Source organism: Anopheles arabiensis, chromosome 2 (assembly GCF_016920715.1).
Source record: "Anopheles arabiensis isolate DONGOLA chromosome 2, AaraD3, whole genome shotgun sequence".
NCBI lineage: Eukaryota > Metazoa > Arthropoda > Insecta > Diptera > Culicidae > Anopheles > Anopheles arabiensis.
The window spans coordinates 90,589,269-90,613,469 of record NC_053517.1 but is presented as its reverse complement, the minus strand read 5'-3'; the positions used below and the strand labels follow the sequence as shown (position 1 = coordinate 90,613,469).

Below are 24,201 nucleotides of genomic sequence, written 5' to 3'. Positions count from 1 at the left end.
CGATAGATTGATGGACAGGGAGAACGTTGATCATTGAGAAAAAAAGCATTCCAACTTATCATAAAAATATAAAAAAGTTGGTAATAGTGCCTTCAAAATAAATGTACATTAAGTTCAATAATTTGGTTTTGTACGTTAACTTTCCTTCAAAACATAAGCCTTCTAATTTTCTATATCTACCACAATTCAACAAAACATACATCTCTGCACTGACGGCATGATGCACCAGAAAAAAACAACTCGCAGGAATTTTAATGAAGGCAACTTCTGACAGCCCCAGTCACTCACACCCCCAGACAGTGAGTGTGGTTGTCTGCGTTGCAAAAGAACGCCAAAAACGGTTGCTTGGTTTCGTAGGGCAGCTAAAACGCTTCTAGCCTCCGACACCGACACCTTACCATGGAGTGGAATGTTTGCAATCAAAACTTTAACGCACCCCTTTACCCCCTTTGGCCCGTATTGTGCATCGTTGCAATGGTACGGCACCGTAGCGTTACTTGCATACAGGTGTGCTACTTTCAGTCCGGACAAAGTTGCGGGCGCAATTTCACACGTTACGTTTTGCTGGGTGGTTTTGGTGTAATTCTTTGAAAGAGCCCCTGCACTCGCCCGGTTCGGTAGTCATCGTGTGACATATCAATTATGAGTTACACTGGCAAATAACGGCTCATAACTGAGGTACACTAAGGTGGAGCAGCTAGTCGGTTAAACGGACTAACAGAACAACTATGCAGCGAGTGGATTGCAAATTTCCAAGAGAAGTTTTTAGATGAACTGTTCTCACGCAGTCGTCGTTAAATTGCGAACCGTTCAAAGTGCTTGCAGGCTATGAAAGACTATGGTTATGTAGGATTCAAAGTGCAGGAGCTCGTTTAGAATGATGAAAGAACATTTAAAGGTTCTTCAATTGATTATTAGTTTCACAGATAATAATAATGATTTTCGAAAGCTGCTTAGAGCATTTTAAAACAAGTAAAGCATTCTTGCTGTTGTGAGCAATCTTTTGTGTCTTTACATAAGCCACTAGAGTACATTACTCTTATGCAATGAACTAAAGCCTACCTCTTCGAGCAGACATCAGTCCTCTAAGCCAGAGTGTAAAGCCTCTGTGCTTTACCTGTATTAATTGCATGCATACAGCATTTTATGCAGCAACCGTAACGATGACCATTCAAACTCTAACTCAAAAGCAAAAGCTGACACTGGGATTTCTTCCTACCAAACGCACCACCCAGCCAGCTACAGCTCCTGCCGTTGGTAATTTGATTACACGATAGCAACAATATTTCTTCTGCGCCACAAACAAACTTCCATGGCAAGCTTAGAAAGCCCGGACCGTCCGGGAAAGCACCGATGGGGAAAATTATCGCAGGTGAACCATCGTTCAACCCTCCTCAAATTTCTCTCTCTCTCTCTCTCTCTCTCTCTCTCTCTCTCTCTCTGCTTCCTACCCATACACCCGAAACATATTTGAAAAGAAGAAAAGAAAGCATGCCTTAGTTCCTTATGGGTTAGTGTTTTCAAATTTTCGGTTTGGCCTTCATCCTACGGACCGGAACGCAACTGCAATAAACGTTTTCTGGAGAACGGGAGTGAGAGAGAAAGAGAGAGAGAAAACCCATAAGTATCCCTAGGCGTGTGTGTGTGTGTTTGCCAGAAAACGGCCTGTGAGGTCAGTGAGGCGAGCGAGCGAATCGATTTAATTTCCATAAATTGAAGCTGGCCTACCACAACTGGCTTTGGAATGGATTTTGCAGGGGTCAGTCCGGCCCCCAGCAGTATGGCAGCTCGTAGGCGTTGCTCACTTGCCCAGCGAGCGGCACTGGTGGGTTATAAATTTCTCACACACTAAGCCGTTAGCTTTACACCCTGCCGTGAGGTAGGAGCAGGTTTCAGCACGATGCCTTTTGCCTAAAACTAGCACTTGATGGCGATTGAAGCGGTAGAGCATCCGCTTTGCAGTGGAATTTTCGCAGCAAGTAAGGAAAGCCGATGCACAAGGCAGCACACTTCGGACAGACTCATCCAGTTTTGTATGTATGTAGCTTTGTGTTACATATCTTCAACACTTCAAGCACACGTGCACACATCTCAAAACCGATTTCATGGTGACGGTTACGTCCTCATTTCAGTCGCACCAAACGCCGTTGCTAAAGCTTTCTCGTTGCAATGGTTCGGTTTGCATTTGGTTTACTTTTTTTTTTTTTTGGTTCCGCCCATACCGCTCCGTCCCAGACTGCACGGACGATTCAATTTTCATTGAATGGGAAATTGATGTAAACACCTGATATTCCTATTTCGCTAGCCTACGTACACTACGGATGCCTTAGTGCCGTAAGTACTCCCGCACCTACCGTGACGCTCTTCAGGGGGGCAAGAGCCGGGCGGACGCTGCTGTACCATTCTGCCTGTTTCCCCCAACAACAACAACAACAACAACAACAAAAACCCTTTTTCGCACGTGCTACACATGTTTCCCACATGCCCAGCTGGCTCAATTTCATCGCTGCTCGTACTGCTCGGTCGTTGGGGAGTTTTTTCTTCTTTCGTTTCTCGACTGCTCGACGTGCCACGTGTGGTGGTTTTGCTACCGTTCACTGCCCGAAACCGATCCAGAACATGTTTGCTCACATCTACAGTGCTCCACCGTCCCTTCACAACCAAACGCGCGGGGCGGGAGCTGGCATAGTTCGATTCGGTCGATGCAAACGAATCCTACCTTCGGTGGCCCAAACGGTTCGACGCATTGTTAGTGGCCTCGTTTTGCAAGTGCGCTTTCCTTACACATCATTACGCCTGCCAACTGTAATGGCGTGCTGGCCATGCAGAGGTGTGTTTCGCCCGGTGTACCGTCATCGATTTGCTTCGTGCATTTGGGCGTCGATACGGATGCGTGCTGCAAAGCGATTGCTATACTGGTGCTTGGTGAAGAATGAGTGGTTTACAGTTGTAGGTGAGGCTAATCTTTGAGCGACCATGTTGTACGATCGAATGGGACAATTATTTTACTGATTATTGTGTTGCTGGAGAACGTGGGTCAAAATGAATCTTTAAATTTGTTAAAGATGATGTACAATTGGCATATCATTTAGATTTAAAAAGATGTTTGCTCATTGACTTTTGCTCCATTTTCAATGAAAATTGTCCCTTTTCTACAAAATCCATCAGTTGCAATGTTAGTTTAAGTTAATTTCATCCAAACACCCTTTTCACCTTTTCTCTTCAGCAAGCAACAAACCCGGCATGTCCTTCCGAGAGGCGCCTGTTAGCAAACGAAACCATTCAAAAAACATTCGAATGTGTGACAGAGAAATCTATCAAAATCAAATCCCACCAGCCAGTGCCCGGTTTTCGATTGTTTGCCCAATCCCGGGACCGGTTGGGAGGTGAGCACTTTTGCCACGTGTGTGAGCGTGTGTGTCTTGCCTGATAGTAGCGCGAAAATAGAACACGAGAACCCCTGGAACGAAAACTGTATGTGTGTGTGTGTGTGTGTGTGCATTTCCACCAAATCAGTTAAAAAGCAAACAGAATGTAGAAGAAAAGTAAACAGAAAGAAACAACAACACACAAACCCGAGGGTCTTAGATTGGATCTGCATAAAAAGGAAAAAGGTGCAACTTTTAACTAGAGGGCTGTGGGCGGGGGCTTGAAACCGGGAAAGGGGCACACAACAGCACACACAGAGAAATCGCACTTTGTAAATGTTTATGTACACACATGTTTTGCCCATCGCTACCTTGCGTTCCGATTCGATCGACGTTCGATGTTTGGCAGGATTTGGTGTCCTGGTCGTTCTGCTTTTTCGCCTACTCTACCTCCTCCCCGTGCAACACGCTGCTTTCTATCAGTTAACATCAAACACACACACACAAACGGTCGTTCGATCGTGCTTGAAGATGTGTTCCGGATGTTTTTCTTGCTCCGGTTTATTGTGTTGACGGTTTACTTCCTCTTTGCCCGGTTCTGCTGCTGCTGCTCTGTCTTTGCCTTCCAGTTGCGGTTCGGATTGCTTGGGTTGTGATTTTCACCACCTTACCCGGCACACCCACGCGGTATAAGTGTTGTGAGCTTTTCGTTTGTGTGTGTGTGTTTTTTTCTCTTTTCGTTCACTTCTGCATGTGTTGTAGGAATCAGCAACAGCGAAAAAAGGTTCCTTCCACTTTTTCTACCTTTCAATCGAAACCCCATTCCTGCCCTGTTCTCTCTTTCGCTCGCACCGGCATCTGACAGTGCTGTCGCTTTAGCCCCAATCTCCCGCCCCATGCTTAAGCGGTGAGAAAAGTGCTTCGATTTCGATGAGATTTTCCACTCGAGCGGCTAGAAAAAACGGGAGGATTTACAAATTGATTCGAGATTCAGGGAGATGTGGCGCACTATGGCAGGGCGGAAGACGACAGTGCTGACGACGAGCGACAGCGACGAGTGTGTGATGTTTTGATAAGGACTTGAGTGAACTGCTGCCACCATTGCTGCTGATGTCGTACCATGCATCGGGGCAGGGCTGGCGCGGACAGACGGCTCAACGCCAGCGCCTGCTAAAAGGCGAAGGATGACGTACGGCTGAAAGCGATACTGCATTATACATTTGTTTTGCAAACCAATTTCGGGCAGGGAGCGGGGGTCCTCGGGTGTCAGCGAAAGGGGTACCCTCCCACGCTTAATGGAAAAATCATCGATTTGGAGGAGATGAATTATGCAAATGAAAAGTACTGTTTGCACTTCCGAGTGGTTTAGTGATTAAGTTTCACACGCTTGGTTGCTGGGGGTCTGTGACTGTGATCGGTTGCGAAACGGCGCGGAAAGTGGATTTTTAACTCACACGTGCTGAGGAATTTGCGTGGAATTGCAATGCGCAGGAGGCGGAGGGAAGATTAAATTTCATTGCAATGATATCATCACGCTTTGCACTTACTTGTAGGCAAATACAATTATAGCCGGTGCTTGTGACGATTGAGAGATAAGGTGAGACGGGTTTTGAAAGAATGCTGTTTATATAGGAAGGCTTTCAGTTCAGTTCAGTGTTCAGCTTTGTTTCAAAATGCATACAGGTAAATTTTAATAATAAACCAAATATTACTTTTAGCAAGCGAATGTCTTAACTCACTTACCATTTTCTATTTGAAATGTTGAATTAATGTTTTTGTAATTTTCTAATATTTATTGGAATGTCTTGGGTCCATTTTTAAAAAATGCAAAAAAGATCCTAAGCAAGATTGTCAAAAGTTCAGTTTAGATTATATTATTTTATACTTAGCTTCTATCAGTGACCTCTTTTAAATTTTAAACTGAAATTTCAGCATGTCAGTGGAACAATATTCAGCACCCGGGTTGTATCCATTTGACAGTTACGTTCCGCCATATCGATAACATCATTTTTGAAGATACAAAGATGGATTTTGAAATCATTTTTTTCTTTGTCTTCGTCTGTTTGGGATGGGCTTTAATACTGTTAATACACTATAAAAAATCGATCAAAACAATGTGTAACCTTTTTTGAACATTTTGTTAGTGCTACAGCAAAACAAATCAATCCTAGAATATTTTTCATTCAGAAATAATCATGGCAGGAAATCTAGTTTCGCGTGTGGATAGGTATGAAATGTTAACATGATTTCAGCCACCAACAGTCAAACTACATAAAAAAAGACTAGTATCGTAAAATCCCCAACGGAGGAATCAGAATAAGATGCTATGCATTAAAAATAGATAAAAATAAACGTGAAAATCGTATATTAGTGGAGTCTATCAAATACACTTTCTTTGTGGAGAGTTAAGCAAAGCAATTATCAAAATTATTCGTATTTGAATTCGCAAAAAAACGGCTGATGCAGGTTTTACAAAGACTTCAACACATTAAAAACCTTCCATTTTTTGGAGTCTGAAATGATTTAAAACACAGCGCAATTTATCATTGCCCATTGAATGCATGGCAGAACCGCCCTTTCAGTCATTCCACATCATCACCCCCCACCTTCCACGCGTGCAAACCATGTCCCACGAAATGATAATCTATCGCACGTTCTATCTGCCAACTTATCCTTGCGGCCATTTAGCTAACCGGGCCACTTTGCAAACGGCCAACTGCCAATGTTTTTGCTCCGTCCGTCCATTTGTGGCACGAATCAAAAACTCCCCAATAAACCCCCCGTATGGGTGCACTTGAGCGCGAATGCTGAAGCTGTTTGCCAAACAATCGAATGTAGCGAGCCGAATCCCGAGCCCGGCAGCACAGCCATGCATGCACATTGCAATCCAGTTCCAAAACGGCGGGGCCAACGAGTTTGGCACCGGCAGCGACCCCTTACGTGAAGCGAGTGGAAAACCTTTCGAACTCTGGCGGGGGGACCGAACAAGGGGGACCACTGGGACCGGAAGTTAGCCCATAATGTGTCTATGCATGTGCTGTGGCAGGGGAGTGCGTTCGCGGAGCGCGGGATTCCATGGGTGGTTGTGGGCACCGTGCCAAATCGAAAAACCATTCAGCTGTCTTTCAGTATTCTGTGTTGCACGGTGGGCGGCAAGAGCACATGCGAAGGGAGTCAAATAATGCTCCGTTGAAGGAAAAATGGCCTTCTGAAAGAAGTTCGCCTTCCGTTTCCGCCCTAGAGGCAAAATTGAAGAAGTTCCGAATGGATGGCAGAAATATTGGAAAGTACTTCAGCGTTTCGGTTTTGCTCTCGGCTAGACTTTTGCCGGGGGTGGGAATAGGGCAGTGAAGCTAGTGCTAGGTACGACATTTTCTTCCTTCACGCTTGTCTCGAAGAAAGATGCATCACAAACCGCCCGAACGCAATGTGGTGGCAGTTCGGAGGTGCGTTTCTTCCCGTTCGAGTGTGCATCGATTCCGGGTTCCGGGCGAATGAAAATCGCTTTCAGTTTCTTCTGCTAGCTCTAATCTTGTGCGGGTAAAAAGGATGCTGCTTGCAGCGGCACAGAGCGTCGTGGAGTTGGGCGGAGAAGAAAAACTCGAGCAATGTACGGGCATTAAAGCGAAACCGACGAACAATTCCAACGACATCCGGTTTAAGGGTGGAACACCACGGCGGTTCGGGTATATCATTGATCATACTTGCATACTGTTTTTTGTCGTCGGCCTTCAATCCACCGATTCTGCTGTTTCTTTAATACTTTCTTCAGAGGAAAATTGAAGCAAACGACAAGCTGCAAGCCCCGTTTTTTCTTTATGTCGTTTTTACCATCTTCATTGCTGCTTCCATCGTATGACTTTTTGCTACGACGCTTGATGCCAAAGCATCCGCACGCTTTGCTCCATTGATGGGCCGGCGAACAGAATCAGTTGCAGCTGTAGAAATGGCTCACCAGCCACCCCGCTGGGGTTTGTTTTTTGCCCTCCAGAGATCGCAAAAAGTGGGCTAAAGGCGTAAGAAATTATAACTCCCATTATGCGACCGATACCACCTCATCAACCGGCCCTTCCCCCTGGGGATGGAGTCCCCGTTGCTCTTCGGGTCCTGAGTATCGGTCAAACTACTTTTCTCCATTATCTAATTAAGCCGGATTTTATTGGATTAGGAATATATACCGCTTCTCACCGCTGGCTTTCCACCGAACCGGCACAGAACTACCGCCGTGTCCCGTTAGTATGCTTGTTGTACGTTTCCTTATGTACTGAAATCACCTTGGGGACGCTCAACTGACGCTCTTGACCCATTCGAAGGCTTGAGCTCGGAATTCAAGCTTGACAGCAAAAAAAAATGGAAGAACTTGATCACAAAACTTTCCATCTCTAGAAATGGAGAGAACGAGATAGAGAGAAAGAAAGAGAGAGAGAGTTAGAGAGAGAGAGAGAGAGAAAAAGAGATCGATAAAAAAGAGACAGATATAGTAATCGGGTGCCCTATGCCTAGTTGTGTTGGGAGTCTTCCGTCTTGGGCGACGATGCTGGCCAGTAGTACGGTTCTCTGCCTACTCAGCAGTTTTCGGCAACTTTTGCAAGATGATAAAGTTTCACTGCCGGTTGGTTGAAGATAACCGCAAAAGCTCTTGCGTTGGGTAAATTCTTCGCTTTTTGGGGCCGCTTCCTAATATCCGATATTGCCGGCCAATAGAATCGAATGATATCGGACGATGACATTGGTTAATGAGTGGGAAAACTGTTCCGTAATTATCAAACCACCGGGATCAGCTGATGCTTGCGTAGATGAAGACGATTGATGGCCTCGTACAATGAAAGCCTCGGAGTAATGGCCTCGTACAACGATAAAAACAAGAAATTGTGCAGATAGTTTTAGTTCAAAGCTAACAGTTTAACGTTTTTTCATAAAAAGTCTCGTTACTTATAATAACGCCCGTTTCAAAAATCAAATGTGTCAAATGTAGTCAAATGTTTACCTTAAAAATGCTTTTCTTCCCTAAGAAGGAAGACTTATATCCTTCATAATCAGATCATTAAAATGAGAACCGTTCTTGGATGTTGTACCAATAAGCAGATACAGCTCGTTTGCAAACCATGGGCTATTTCCCTCCCAATATAACACGTATTCTAGCTTTTATGTATATGCTTTTTTCGCCAATAACATGATTTTCCTCTACGCTGCTTCAACAGCATTACAATCAAAGGGCTTAACCTAATTGGCATTGTGCTCGTTGGCAACAAATTCCGACACGACCTTGGCAGCTGTAAAATAAATCCTCCTTAGGTGCGGCACAAATTCGTACCACTGTTTTGGACAATGAAACAATTTATTGAAATCAGTCCAGCAGCCTTTCTTCGCCGGGCTCGTTCGTATGAAATCAGCCCCCGATAATTCCACCCACGCACGCGCTCGTTCTCTCCTTCTCGTTGGCCTACAATCGAATGGGTGTTTAAATCTCAACATGATCTCCGAAAACGAGCACACTAACCGTTGAATAAAAATCCAATCAAGCGATTCCGTCGACGAAACGGCGAAAGACGGCTCAGTTGTTTTCTCTTCCGGCTCACTCATACTCTCTCCCACACACACACACACACATACAGACACACATACCTACATACCCAATCGGAGCGCACACACAAGTTTGTCATACTTGCCGCCCTTTTGATTGAATTTAGTGTCACGGCTCCCGGGAACACGAGCAGTAGTAATCTCGCTTCGCTTTTCCGGATCAAATTTTGTACCCCATGGCGGCATGGCCGCCTCTTTCGCTCCTTTCTCCGTGAGCTGGACGGGCGCAGCAAGCCTAAGAAAAGCAGACTCTTTACAGAAATGCCTTCCAGGCCAGCTACAGCCTGCCCTCCCAACAAAAGCTCCATACGACACACGCGCGGGCCCTCCAAAATGGACAACAATACAACAAAAATCATAATAAAATTAGGCGAAATTGGATTTCAAGGGTCATTTTCTGGGCTTTTTTCTCCACTGCTCCTCCAGGCCCATTTGTCCACGTATGTGGTCCTATGTATGTGTGTGTGTGTGTGTGTGTGTGTGTGTGTGTGTGTGTGTGTGTGTGTGTGTGTGCGACGATCTTGAGCGTCTTTCCGGTACGGTGTTTTGTTGCCGCCGTCGTCGTCGCCGTAGTGTCGTTTGTATTGGCTTTATTTTGGATTTTTCCCCACCGGCATTTTTTTTCTTTTGTTGTTGCCTCACCGGAAGCTGCCAACTTTCTCGCTCCTCGGGAAGCGCAACTCGTTTTCGAACTCGTTTGCCGTATTATGACATTGCTGTTTTGCGCTGCGCTGCCTCCAACTTTCGCCAGCAGCTATGCGCGAATGCGATCGACGAAGCCGGAGCGGAGGAACAAGACGCACGAGCAGAAATAAAATAAATAGAAACTGCCCGGAAACTGAATCAACCACGCGCTTGGACACTGTACCGAATATCCGGATGGATTTTTGTTGTCCCTTGCAAGCTTGTCTCCCCGCTCCTGGCACGGTACGCGGGAGGTACTGTTTCGTTGCGGAAGCTGGGAATCCTTTTTCAATTTTATTAGTCAAGCCTGTTGGCAGAGAGCCCTTTCCTCTCTTCCTATCAGTTGGCTTTGGCCATTGGTAAGGGCAGCTCCAAAGGATATGAAGCTCAAATCGATGTTTTTCGAAGTCTTTTTATAAGGCCCGTTCGGCCAGGGTTGAAATTGAATAAACAAAACAAAGCGAAATCTATATTGATTCCTGTTCCTTTTTTTTCATTCATCGTGAATCTCTTCACCAGCTTCCAATGTATCGTTTTTCCTCATTTATTGGAAATGGGACACACAATTGGAAAGCTCGTCTTTGTGTGATTGTAGAGAAGCATGGAGCATGGATTTTGTTCTTGCAACCAGTGGCCAGTGAATTTCAGCAGGTTCATGTTTTTCTGCTCACAATTTGCCACATTCACCAACAAAAAAATGCGTTCCATGCTAATGAAGCTGATAAAAGAAAGGGTTTTTTTTTCTCCCCCACCGCTAATGCGTGTGACCTTTTGCAATAAAAAAGGATAAAAAATAAATACGAAAAATGCCTCCCCGGACCACTACCATCTCGATATCGCTCGTTATTTATCAAGCCCCTTTCTGTCTGAAGATGCTAAAAGCAACAGCAAAACATCGTTTGAAACAGATCCTTATAACGCAGACGAAAGACAGAGAAAGTGAAAGAAAAAAAAGTGTCGGCATTTGGGCTCGGTCTTTCATCGTCTCAAATTTTACCTCATTTACTAATAATTGCATGCCCGATTCCGAGCAAACAGACGACCACGGTTTCTGTGCTGGCTATCAAGAAGCTAGCTAGAAGCCTGACGAAAGTGCTCGAGTTGATGCCTGCGCGATGGGTGAGGCAAATTGTGCCAGCTCATTACCTCCGTCCGTCGATTTGTGTATGGCGAAAATGATTCATTATGGTGGCGGGTGATGGAAGCCGCCCTATCTCCTTCACTTTCATTTGAAGGTTCTATCAGTCAATCTTGAACAGAAAGAGAGAGAAAGATGGAATGAAATAGAGAGTATGTGTTTTTGCTTGAACTGGCTTCACCAAAGCAGACATGGTTGGGCCATGGAAGGTTATCGTCACGTCGCAACGTTAGCCGCAGACAGCTGCGCACCGCCAAGTTTTACGATAAACGCTTGCAGATTAATGAAATTAGCTTTACCCACAGTGCATGAGCTTTTCCTGTTGGGCTTGGGCGTTCAGTTCAGTTCGCTTGTCTCTCTGCCTGTCAGCAATTTCGTCTCCCCTTTTCCACAGCACAGCTTGATGCTTTCTTCAGGGCCCGGCCCGACCGATCACATCCCGTTCGTGCTGGGGCGGGAGTTTGAGGCTCAATAAAAATCTCCCCCAAAACACGCGCAGCACAGAAAACAGACGCATACAGGGGTGGCTTGAAATTGTTTCGATTTTTTTTTTGTTCCTGTAGAAGTGAATGCCTTATTATTTGTTGCTGTTGCTGTTGTTCGCATGAGTCGCGCCAAATGCACACGAAAAGTTTCACGCAAAATGAGCGCAAGATCGATCGATAGAGGGTCCGGGGCGGACCGGGAGTTCAGCCGTACGGCCGTCTCATTCACGCAATGATTGGAAGCTAATTTGAAAAGTTTGGTTCTTTCGTTCTGGGTGGGGGGTAAGGATTCTCTTTCCGTCTTACCTTTTCATGCACGGGTAATGCTCGCGCCACCCCGACAAACCCTGGGACCCTGGTGGGTCTTTCATTTAGAGAAGTTTAGGTTAATTACTGCCCGAACCCCATCGGGAGACCGTTTACGTGAGCAATTTTCTTACTGCCGCGGCCTGTAAGTTAACTTTGCATGCTCGCTTTCTCTCTCGTTCGGGCACCGGCTACCCAATCAATCATCTGGCAGGCACGGCACAGCGCACGGAAAGTCTGGTGGCCAAAGTTGATGAGCGCCGGGCCGGGGTAGTTGATGAGCTGCCGCAACAAGGGATGAACTAATAATTTAGATATCGGGCGAGATAAGTGTTGGTGTGTGTGTCATGATAAAATGTGCGGAAAAAAGCTAGTGCAAAGTATTAATGGCATTACTTGCATACAGGGAATGGGAAGTACTTGCGTGGCTTCTAGAAGTGTATCTATTATTTATGGAAATTATTTTACTATTTAATTAATTTAATTAATTTAATTTATCAATTTAAAATACACATTTCAGAGAAATATTTATTGAGCTTTCAGATTTTCTCGTTATACAAATCTCGTAGTAAGAGGTACTCGTTATAAGAGGTTTCATTGCAACTAATTCATAATTGATTTTGAACATGCATTGGTTTATCTTCAAAAAACAGTAAAAATGTATTTCTATTGATGCAACATTCCTTCTTAGTTCAGGCTCGATCATGAGCTGAATTAATGCAGTTTTAATTGATTTTCAATGTTCTTTTCCTTCTTTTACATTTCGATCGTATTATATGGTTTTGCCGATTCCATACACATTACAAGTTACTAAACCGTTAAAAACCATCTTTACAACCGCACCAACCTGCATCTTATCTCAACTGCCACACAGCACGAAAATCACGGTGCTACCTTACCATCAAAACCACCATTCTAAACATATAATCCGTGTGATGCACCCATTTTAGCATCTCATTAAGCACCGGTCCCATCATTCCCGACGCTGAAAATTTACATCGTTTACATCGAGCTTCGTTTTACTTTTTTTTTGCTTCCCTCCTTTACCTTTGCACATAAACACACACTCACACACACATGCCAGCGAGTGCGTTTGTAGATGTCGAATGCAATTAGTAGATAAGTTTGATACCGATCCACCGACCGGTGCCGTGTCGAAGAATGCACCGAGAATGCTATAAACTTGCAGACTGCTGCTACACCACCACCTAAACGCATCGCGCTGCATGTTTCGCTCGATTTTCCCGATGCTTCCCTTACGTCGCCTCCATTACGTCGCCGGTTCACATAAAGCGAAGCAGTAAAAGTCATCCAATAAAAGCGAAATCTAAAGCCTTCAAGATACCGTTGATTAATCCTAGCGAGCGTATACGTGCCGGGGCTAGCTTAAACCTGATCCCTTCGTCACCACAGCACACCCGCAAGGTCGAAGCTTTTTGCGAGCTTCCAACTCCCTCCGTTCCGCACGGTAAGGCTTGCCGACGGTAATACAACGCAGCAATTAGTTGCAATAAAAACACGGCAAGTGAATGCAAACGCTCCTTACCTCTCACTCTTTCCTTCGCTTTAACCTCTTTGCCATCGTTGTGTGTCTGCGTTTCCGGTGCGCTTCAACTGCACGCCAGTGTAACACAATCGTGCTGCAATAGTGTGCATTGTGTGTGCAAAGGGGTGCAAGCATCGCACACACACACACACGTCGTACCAAGCCAACCCTCTGCCTTCTCCCGTTGAACGCAGTCCTTGGAAATGGTGCTCGTAAACTGCACGGTCGCAAATTTTCGAATCGCAGCGAACGAGAATTTAGCGTGACATTTACAGCAATTGAATGTGGCGCAGTCGGGGAGGACGCGCTAGTTAAACGGTTGCAGCGTGCAAAGCAGCGGGACTGAGCGTGAATTGCTGGAAGGATGTGGTCGGTCAAGTACTTCCGGTGTGGGTTGGGCAGATTGTGTGGGGCGGGCAGCAATCGAAAAGAAATTATCTCGATGCACCGATAGAGCAGGTGTACAAGGGTGACAATTTCAGATGGGTTTTGTGTGGAAATGGTACAAAAATTAAAAAAAATCGTTGTTGCTGCAAGACATAACTTAGCTTTTAAATACTTTTGGAATGTTTTCAATAAAAGATGCACATTACATTTATGAATTAAAAAATTTAAAAAAAAACTTTAATATTTTCTATCAATATTAAAAATATGACCCTAATAAATATTAAAGCAGTATTGCAAAAATTGCACCAAAAGTTTCTTGATTGCCACACACTTTTGATCCAGTTTAAAGCACTTTAAATTTTTTAAACCTCACCGCCCACATCACTACCGTAGCAGCATGACCGCTTTGGATGGAAACTTGAAAAGCTCCTGTCCATAACCGATAGTTAGTTGACTGATTGCTGGCTGTGCAATTTTCACTCTCTTACCGTCCGCACTTTGGCTGAATGCATCCCGACCCCGCTGGGCGGTCGGAAAAAACAAAATTACACCACTGCAACAACTCGGCAGTGTGCAGTTGCAACAAATTATACACCAAACCAGCACCCACAAACACGTAGCAAACGAACTGGCAAGAGAGAGAAGAAAAAAAAGCTGGCTCGTTTTAAAAATTCATAGTCCATCATTTGTAGCGGAGGGCCTCGGCACCATCACCTCCAATTTGTCCCCTCCCATGAGGATGGGGAAAGGAACCATTTCAAAGCTTTTGAAGAACAGAAGAAAAAATAATCTTCCCCATCCTTTTGCTCGCAGTTTCAACTTACAAAATGACAGCTCAACTAATCCAACCGCCCAGCTTGCGGCTGCCAGATATGTCTTCCCCGGGCGCAAGGTTGAATTATTAAACGCTACTACTAAATAGTCTACGCGCGCGACATCGCGTGGACCGATCGGTGGCGTGTAGCGTGTTATTTCTTGTAAATGTCACCCCCCGTCCCGGCCAGTTGGAGGCGCAAGATAGTGGTAGCAGCAGCAGTACCAGCAGCAGCAGGATGGCTGGAACGCTCTGTCGCTCGGGCAGTTATGTTCAGTTTTGTTTTGTTTCGCGTTTCCTTTTTGCGTTCTCGGCGGTTTGCTGGCTTTCACCTACCCGCACCAGTCGGCAAACGCGGTGTTTCGGTCGTTTTAGAGCGATTATTTATTCAGCAGACAATTAACGGACAGGAACGATCAACAATTTAATTAACGGTTTGCTGTCACCTTTCCGTTTTCCCACCGAGCTCGAATCAGGCTGGGAGAATGGGTGTGTGGTAATGGGAAGTATTTTCTTAGGGCATATCTATTCGGGGAGTTTCATCCATCGAGGAAACAAGAAAAGAAAAAAAACGTTCGAATGGAAACGAATTTTAATTTTCCTAATGACGCAGTGACCCGCAGTATAGCAGGTGGGATGTAACGGGCTTTGCCGCTGGTCAGAAACGCACTCCACGTGCAGCGCCAGCCTTGCACGAGTCTGGTGGGAAGTTGGCATGGTCTTATCTAGCGAGTGGTGTTGTTTAACAGGCCGGGCGACTTGGAGTAGCAGCTCCACTGGCAGCCACAGTTTGCGTGTCAGGCACTCATTCTTTTCAGCCGCTACTTCCTACTAGCCTGTAGTAGCTGCTGCTGCTGCTGCTGCTGCTACTAAAGTGGAGCCGTTATTTTTCCTGTGGGATGTTTGAGCACAAGGTTTCCTTTCCTTTTCGGTGGCTCTAATGTTTCCTGTGCTCCTCTGCTTGCCGAACGTGCTGCTTGCTTGTTTTTACTATTTTATTTTATCATTCCTTCCAAGCCGGCGTGACAGTTGGCAGTTGCCAGTCGGAACCGGTTTGTCTGTGAGCATATCCTGAGCAGCTTGCACGGGTTTGCCATTTGTGCGCTGGAGCTGAAGGGCCGGGGGCAGGTCGGCTGCCCAATAATTCCTCGCAATTGCAGCTGCATTTCACATTTCAGCGGCAAACTGCCGGGCAGCGGAAAGTGTTTCCATCCCTGACTGTTAGTTTTGTTTGCAGCACGGTGTCTATGGTCGATGGATCTGCCCCCTCCCCGGGGGTAATGTTGCTGCCACTCTGTGTTGTGCTCGGGATAGCATTACATCTTGCCGGTTTGCCGGTCCAACCCGGCCCAATGTGGGGTGGAAAAATAAAACGAGCATACCAGCGAAACGATCATTGTGCGATCGTTTTAAGATATACATTACAATCACACTCCCCGTGGGAGAAATCATCCCAACAAAAAAAGGGGAAAGGGTGGGGGGAGGTGGAGTGGAAAGAATGATTGCAGAGCAGCAGTGGCAGCTGCAGCGAAACGGTTGCAAACGGATGCCTCGTGCAGTTAGCCTTTGCTGGGTATTATTTTATTTATTTGCCCAGCATTCTTTTCACAGCCCGTCGTTGGGGTTGGTTTTTAATTTTCCCAAATGTGCTCCGCTCACGGCCAGCGCCAAATAAAGTGAAGTGCGAATGGGTTCTTGAGTGCGAAACGTGAAACGACAGGTTGGGTTTCGCTGGAATACCGGCTCGGTGCAATTTGTTTTATGGAGCAAGACATTGCTGGATTGCATTTACACGGGTGACAGTTGAGCTGGAGGAAGCCGAAATGGTTTGCACCTGTGGAGGAGGAAAAAATAGCAGTAAACGTACGATGAGCGATAGGGATAGTGGATAAAATCAATTCAATGTCCTGGTATCATCGGTAAGCGTAAAGTGTATTCCTCGTGGGAAAACCGTTTGTAGTCGATTTGGATGTTGGATTATGGTAAACGATTACATATGTGTGAATGATCTCAGCATAATAAAGAAGCATTGAAATTGATACTTTACCTTAACATCAGAATCTTTTTGGGATCAGCTTTTCATGATAAAAACTTTTAGTATATACATCAAATTTATGAAAAATAGGGGGTTTTCAGGCTCTTATAATAAAATTCAGCTTTTTTAAAATGAGAGTCTCAAGAACTAATTTATAAAATATTTTTTCTACTCAGGTGGATGTTTCATGTTAAAGTGACAATCTAAAGAGCACATTTTTATAATTAAAAAAAACTTTTCTTTAAAATGCAATATGCGTTTAAAATTGGATAAAATAACTCAGTTTCAATTTAAATGTTTTCGAAAAATAAAATTCATTTACATCTAGCAAAGAGAAACTCGCATCAAAAACATGTTTTTGGATATACTATTTTTAAAACTTAAACGATGCCAAAGCTTACTCTCCATACTCCCCACTAAAAACTATTCCCCAGCATACATAGTTGATTTGCTAGCTGCGTAAAAAAATCAACAGCCAAACCATTCGCCTTTCCCTGCTCTTTCGTACCTTGAAATGATTTATAACCATTCTCTACCCGTACAACAACAAAAAAAAGGAAATTGACGCTACCGAAATGGTTAAACAATTTCCAAATACCGAATAACTCTCCCAAGGCTACACTTCCCGCTGCGTTTGTTTCCTTTTTGTGGAGCTTTCAAGAGCAGCCCGTTTGGACAAGGGCGCATAAAAAATCCCTTTCAACAACCATAGTTGCCGAATTACTATGGTATAGTTGTGTGTGTGTGAGAGAGTTTTTTCACGCAATTCCTTTGCCTCGAGCCGCTCACCCGAAAGCTCGCATGAAGCAAACGCTAGAAACAGGCATCCAGGCAACGTAACACACGCGCAAACCGCAACAAATATACACTTGTGCAATAATAATGCTGCCCCACAGTTTCGCGCACAGCGCACAGTGTGGGGGGAAAGGCCAGTTAATAGAGTTATTGCATTGAAAGGTGATTTATGCGTTCACGCTGCGTTTGCCTGTCGAAGATGCCCTTAATGGACCGGTCGCAGCGATTCCGGGATGGAAGTGAGAGAGAAAGAGAGCAATGAAATGTTATTTTGGGCGATAGTAACAATCAGGAAGAAAGTATAGCATCGCAATTTCACTGTGTTTTTTCTTCTTCTATGGCAGCAACATACTAAAATAACATAGCCGTTCACGAGCTGCACCTTAATCACGGTGGCGCAATAGGTGATGCTTTATTATAGTTCTTCTTTTTGGTTTGGTTTCGTGTGATTCCACGTAGATGCGAAAGCGGAAAAGATAACCTATGCAGGAACTAATTTCGTATGATTAGCATCATCGATCACAAATCTCGTCCGCCATGGTTTACCGTTCGATCCGACGGCAGGTGACGTTTTAATGGTTCACCGTGTAGGCCAAGGACGCGTAATAGCTGGATGGATAAGGGCGCGATTTTCGGGGCCAAACAGCCAAACAGTGTGTCCGTTGTAATAAAGGTGAGTAATGGATATTGGTTCTCATGCCGGCATTGCATGCCCCACTCGACATGCGATGGGTCGGGATGGTCACACAGTGTGCGAAAGATTTATCACAACACCCCACACGAGCAGGGCGGGCATGGATTTCAGTGTGCGGAATTTCACCTAACGAACTATTGATGTCTTATTCATTACGCAACGCGCGGGTGCACGTTGGGAGAGGTGACTACCGAATCGTAATACAGCCGAATCGAAGCGAAAGGAAAAACTATGTGGGTGGGAAAAAGGGAATCAATAGCCAACATGATCAGATACAATTGCCATCCCAAAAGAGCGAACGAGAGAGCTAACCATAGCGCAAGACATCGGAATCGCATAAGTCATTCCGGCAGTCATCCAAATGCGAAGCAGTGCTATATCGGGAAACACGTTGCGGATCATTTCAGCCAGTGTTTTATGCTTGCCAACTTTTGCACACCCACACCCGGCCCTCTGATGGGTCGTTTAACTCGTTCCATCCCTCCCGCTGCTTAGCCCGGATTCTTTTTTATGTAGCGAAGGCAAACATACTCACCCAGCAGGACTATTTTTATTGCAGCTACCCATTTGCGAATTAGTTCGGTTCGAGTTACAGAAGGTTAAGAGGCATTGATCCCTACAAAAGGAAGCTGTTTTCCATTTGGTCTGAGGCATTTTTTTTTTGCTGTTTTTTCGTTTGTTTTGGCGTATTGTCTTACGTGAGAGTGAGTCAAAAATATGCATTCAAACTACCAGAATAGCTCCAGCCAGTCGTTTGGAACGATTTGGAGAATGTAGACGAAAACAGACGAATAGACAAAAAAAGGTAAGGGCACATCCCTTCAAAGTGAAGTGCAGTCAACCGGTTCAACCAAAATTTATTGAAATAGTTTTCCTCTTTACGGACTGGTGAAATCTTGTCTTGTGAGTCGTTTTTTTCTGGAGGGAGTAAACGAGACATGCGTGCGCTTAAAGAGATTTGAACAATTCCCTACATGCTAAAGTCTGATATTGTTATATAGATACATACTAAATCCTGACGAACTAACTATCAAACTACTGATTGGTTTACAAAGTTGTTTACAGAGTTTACAGAGTCATATTTATAAAAAATAAACTGATTTTAATTAATTGTTTATTACTATTCTCAAAATATTCAACATTTAAAAGAAACGTTTACTTTTACCCTTCAAGCAATCCAGCCCAAATGATTCACTTTGATTTCATATTAAAATAAAATTTCCCTGCAGCAGAGTTGGCACAGCACATTGCTCTTCCTGCTGCGAAGCAATTCTTCCTTCCGTTACATGATTTCCTTTCCTTGCAAAATACAAAAAAACACGGCCCCGGTTTTCCAAAACCTTACCCAGACAAACCATGCCTCTTTTAGCAAAACCCACACCGGAAAGTGGAAACATCTCTTCCGGATAAGCCTCCTCAATATTTTCTTTGGCACCTAACAGAGCGTTTTGTGCTGCTGCTGCTGTTGCCTCTGCTGCACGTCGTGCCCGAGACGAGCTCCTTATGGTACATGTGTAACCTAATGTTAAACTAAATCGTACCGAAAGGAGTAAGGACGCTGGTGAAGGAAGGAAGAGTAACAATCATGCAAGACGAGTTCCGTACCGAGAAATGGGGCAAGGGAAGGGGATGGTGAATCCCCATCCCGACACGCTTCGTGGCTGGGACCATTTGTGAACTGCCAATAAGATTTATGCGTCTTGCGTTTGCGTTCGTTCCGGGGCATGCTTCGGTAGATGAGTTTGGTGGTGAAGCTTCGTATGATAGGAAGGAGAAAAAAACCCGAAAAGTACAACGTTTCTCTTTTATTCTGCTGCTTTCGTCGGGAGGTAGACTCGGTAGAATGGAGAGAAAATAAAACTGGTAGCACCAGCCACCAGGCGCCTCCATGCAAGTGGAATTGAAAGCTTCCCCAGCCATTGTTTGCCCCCGTGCGAGGCGTAGATTGTAGGAGATAGCGCAGGGGGGTCTCAGTGGGAGGAAACCATCCCTATTCGAGTTCTTCTTTTTCCTTTTTTTTTCTTTCGTTCCTTTAACACACCAATTCAGCCCGATAACATCATTCCCTGTGCCGATGTTCCCCGGGATGTTCCTGCCGGGACAGGCGGTGTCATAATGGCGACCGACAGAACAATACAGACGGCAGTGGGACATCCGGCTAGAGCCACCACCATCGCCTGCCTATAATTAGACGCCGGATGTGTGATTTATTCAGCACCATTTATTTTATCTCCATCGTGCATAAAAATGTGACACGGAATCGATTCGCACGTACCACCGCACAACGCGCCACACACAGGGTCAATGTGAGGATGGGGCGGGAAAGGAACCTCTCGTTCTCATTGATGCGTTGAGCCCCGTGCCCACGCGTCGAGGTGTTTTGTTAACAGATTTCAGTCACGATCTATGCCCGGCCACATCGTACTACACAAACACACACAGTCACACATCAACTACCTACCGACCTACCCACCTCGCACGCTCGTTTGATACACTCGAACAAAAGCCCGGCCCGGGCTACAGCGGCAATGCGCGCACCGGCACCTCACCCGCAAGCCCGCAAAACCGCAATTGGAAAATGATTAATGGGGAATCTATTGAAATGGAGTTGATTTATGCGCTCGCCCTCGGGAGGCAACGGGCGAACGATGGAACGAAGCCGAACGAACGGCAGACAACTCCTTCGGTGCGATGATCAATTGGCTGGAAAAGGAAACAGTTTCGCGGTGGCTCGAAAGCACTGCCTGTCAGGCCAGACCAGCGGCAAAACGGGGTCAAGCTGGAACACAATCTCGGGCGAGGAAGCTCGGGAGTGTTGCTCAGGTGTGTGACAGGCACAGTCAAAATGATCCGTTTCGTGATGATGCGTGCTGCTGCCTGGGAAGCAGCGTACGCGGCGAAAGGGGTGCCGCAATAAGTGCTGCATGTTGAACATCGATAAACATCAACTCCATCATGGTGTTTGGGCGCGGTAAAGGGTGTACTTTTTTCCTCCCTCAGAGCCAACGTAGAGCCATCATCTCAATTGAGACAAATGATCATGAACTTTTCTGGCTGACGCACGTGTATCCGGCCTGGCCTGACACTTGACATTCACGATCGATTTGCTGTCGATGGTGGTGTGTGGATGTTTTTGCTGGCGAAAGGGGTTTTTTACCACTGTAGTAATAAGTGTGTAGGAGCAAACATGTATAAAAAAGGACCAATTGCTATGGCAAAGATATCATTTGACATTTACGTTTCTGATTTCTCTATTAACTTTAGATTGATTCGATCTTTTTTGCAGTAGCTCGGGTCACATCTAAAATTCTTAAGAGGACAGAAGAGAGAAAGAGAGAGAGAGAGAGAAAGAGAGAGAGAGAGAGGGGGAGGGAGAGAGAGAATATGAGACTTGAAAGACACAACAAACCATTTACAGAACATCAACCACCACATAACTGACCATTCCGTGTTTGTCAAAGGACGGACAGGACACAGTAACCCAAAGTTAACATCTCCTTTAATGCCCCTAGATATCGGGATTTCTATCCTGGTTATTTTTAACAATTTACTATCCTTCTAGGGTTTTCTTCTTTTTTTTTCTTTACCAGTAAAAACCTGAAACAAGTACCCAGTATTGGAAATTCCTGCTTCTCTTTTCAAGCTGCCAAACACTTGCAGTTAACCTACATTCCAAGCAGAAATGAAATGAGAAATTCTCTTTTCCATTTTTCCCCCTCCGAAGCGCACAGACCCCCAAAACAGCCAATCCATTCCACGTGGAGGCTTATTTGGGTGGCGTAAATCAGCAGCATAGACGTTCGAGCCGGCACATCGCTGCTGTTCACCTTGCGAAGTGAAGAGTTTGGTCGCACCGGCGCACCGGGTCTACAGCTGGGATTTGAGCGTTTAACACGCTTTCCAAAAGCACAAGCCGCCACAAGTGACGGAATGTTAGCTGTCAACGGTGCAGCAGCAGCAGCGCCGGTGCCGGCATTGCAATAAATTGTTGACGAGTAGCTTCCGCATTGCGTGGCTTTACGGAAGCGGGCTTGATGCTGCGTGTATTATTTTTCCAGCGCCAGCTTCTTAACCCCCTTGCTCGGCAAATGCCGTGGGGAGCGCGAAACGGTGCTGTCCATCAAACCTTTGTACCAAAAGCCGGCCTAGTTCGGCGGCGGCGGCGGCAGCAGTTTGGCATGCGGTGTGCTGATGGCTAGCTGTTAAATAATGTATTTTGCTTTCGTGGCCGTCGTGCCGAACCGCCAGCTACGAGCAGCAAAGCCCCGTGTTCGGTGGCGTGTGTATCTGGTCGCTTTTTTGGATGAGCCAGTGGGGATCAGCTTTACCTGAAGGCAATTGAGCGCTGTTTCTTTTTGGATCAATTCCAATGTTGGCATTAAATTATGAAAATGTGAAAATCGACCCAAAGCGGTGAACTGGACGCGATTCTATGGGGTGAAGTAGGGAGACGTTGTTGAAAGCTTTATGCACTAGAGATTGGGATTGATGTTCAATGCGTGGCGATTGAGTGGGTTAAACGATTGAAGTAAAGTATTTCTTTGTTGCTGGATTATTGACACGGAGAGTGGTCTTTAGAGAAGTTTGTTTTTAACTGTCCAACTTTTTCATTTCAACAATCATACCTTGAATTGAAAAGCTGGTATGCCAAATTAAGAGAAATTGAGTTGCTATTAAAATACTCAATCAATGGTCTTTAAAATATTTAATCTTATTTTTTCATTAGAATATAGTTTTACCATTCAAGTAAGTGTTCAAATTGCAGCCAAAGTTAACTTTTCCTTTTCATAATCAGCAGTAGAATATGTAGTACTCTTTACTTAAGACAAAATCATTGCTAGACTAATATAAGAATACGTGATTGGCAAATCTCTTGTCCTAATGTTTCCATTTCTTTGTAAAAAAAATGTCTCGTCCCTCTCGCCTTTTTGTGTTTTCGAATCAATTGAAAACACAAACACTTACCTTCCAAATCAACGATCTTGTCTGCACGGCTGTGCAAAATTTATTCATTCCAAATAAACGCCAAACCAAATTGTGCAATAAATATTCAAATACAATTCCGTCTGCTTCAACTGCAGCCCAGCAAATCACATCAATTTAGATCGTACCTTTCGATCGTGATGGTTCCAATCATCTTTACCTAATTTTTGCCGTCATGAAAACCATCCCCAACCACACAAAGACAATAACAACGACAAAAAACCACACCGACGCACACCAAATTCGAAATGAAAACCATCCATCAACCATGCGCAAAATTCAAACAGTATTCAATTGAGCTTGAGTCGTTTGAAGAAGTGAAAGAGAAGCGAATGCAAGCAGCAGAGGAGCAACAAAAACGGATGCTCCCCGCAATAAAGCAAACCAGGTTCAGGGTCTGTTTGGGTTGGCTGGAGGGGGAGGGGAGACTTAAAAAAAAGGAAACGAACAAAAATCTTCAAGCATTAAATAAATGCTCTCAAACATTCATCCATCAGGGCCGCATTTATGGTACGCATTTTTGCATTTATTTTTTCGGCTCGTTTCGCGGCTCGAATTTGCTTTTCTTTTCTCTTTTTACCTTTCGCTTGCTTAACCGGCCACCAATTCAGGCACCCGCGTTCGTTCTGTTTGCCGGATTTTTCCGGCCAATTCTTTATTTTACTTTGCATTGCAATCGTTGGCCTCGTTGAAATGCGCCACTCACCGCCGCGCATATCGATCATTTAGATAAACCCAATATATTCATTGGGTCACAAAGTGCTTGCCCCAAAATCACGAACCAAAGAAAGCAACATAAAAAAAATATGGAAAACAAGTACCACAAGTGCAGGCTTCCACCGTACGTGCCTCTCTGGCGTGTAGGCACTGGAATGTGAAAAAAACACGCACACAAACACACATACACAAAGAGAAAGCAGAAAACTGAACAGGAAAAACCCCAAAATACTGGGTTAGGGGGGAAGGAAGTTCGGGGCTCGACTGAGCATAAAAATGCGTTCAAGCAATCGAATCAAAAATAGGTTCACTTTCGCTCACGTTCGGTCGGTTCGGCCCGGCACCCGACAGGGAGGAGCATTTTTCATCAAATCGACCGATTTTCTATGTTTTTTTTTATGTGTGCTGTTGTTGTTCCTTCGCTACGAAACAGAATATTTACGGGCCACCCAAACTACGACAGCATTTCCGGCGGGTGCAGTCTAAGGCTGCCCGTTGCTGCTGCGGCGGCCTCAAAAACGCATGGTCCTGTGCAGACGGAATGTAAACACTCAGGCCATTACCGAAGCAGAGTGGCCACGGAAGGCAAGGGGTGTCCACTCACAGTTCCCTCGTCATCTACCTCAATCGCAGCCATCGCTTAAACGACTAAAAAGCAGCACACAC

General features: G+C 45.1%; 1 protein-coding gene across 1 annotated transcript in view; it reads left to right on the top strand.

The window, feature by feature from the left end:
• LOC120893994 (semaphorin-2A-like) overlaps positions 1–24,201 on the top strand; it is an 87,839-nt gene that overhangs the window by 20,803 nt on the left and 42,835 nt on the right. The window lies entirely within an intron of this gene.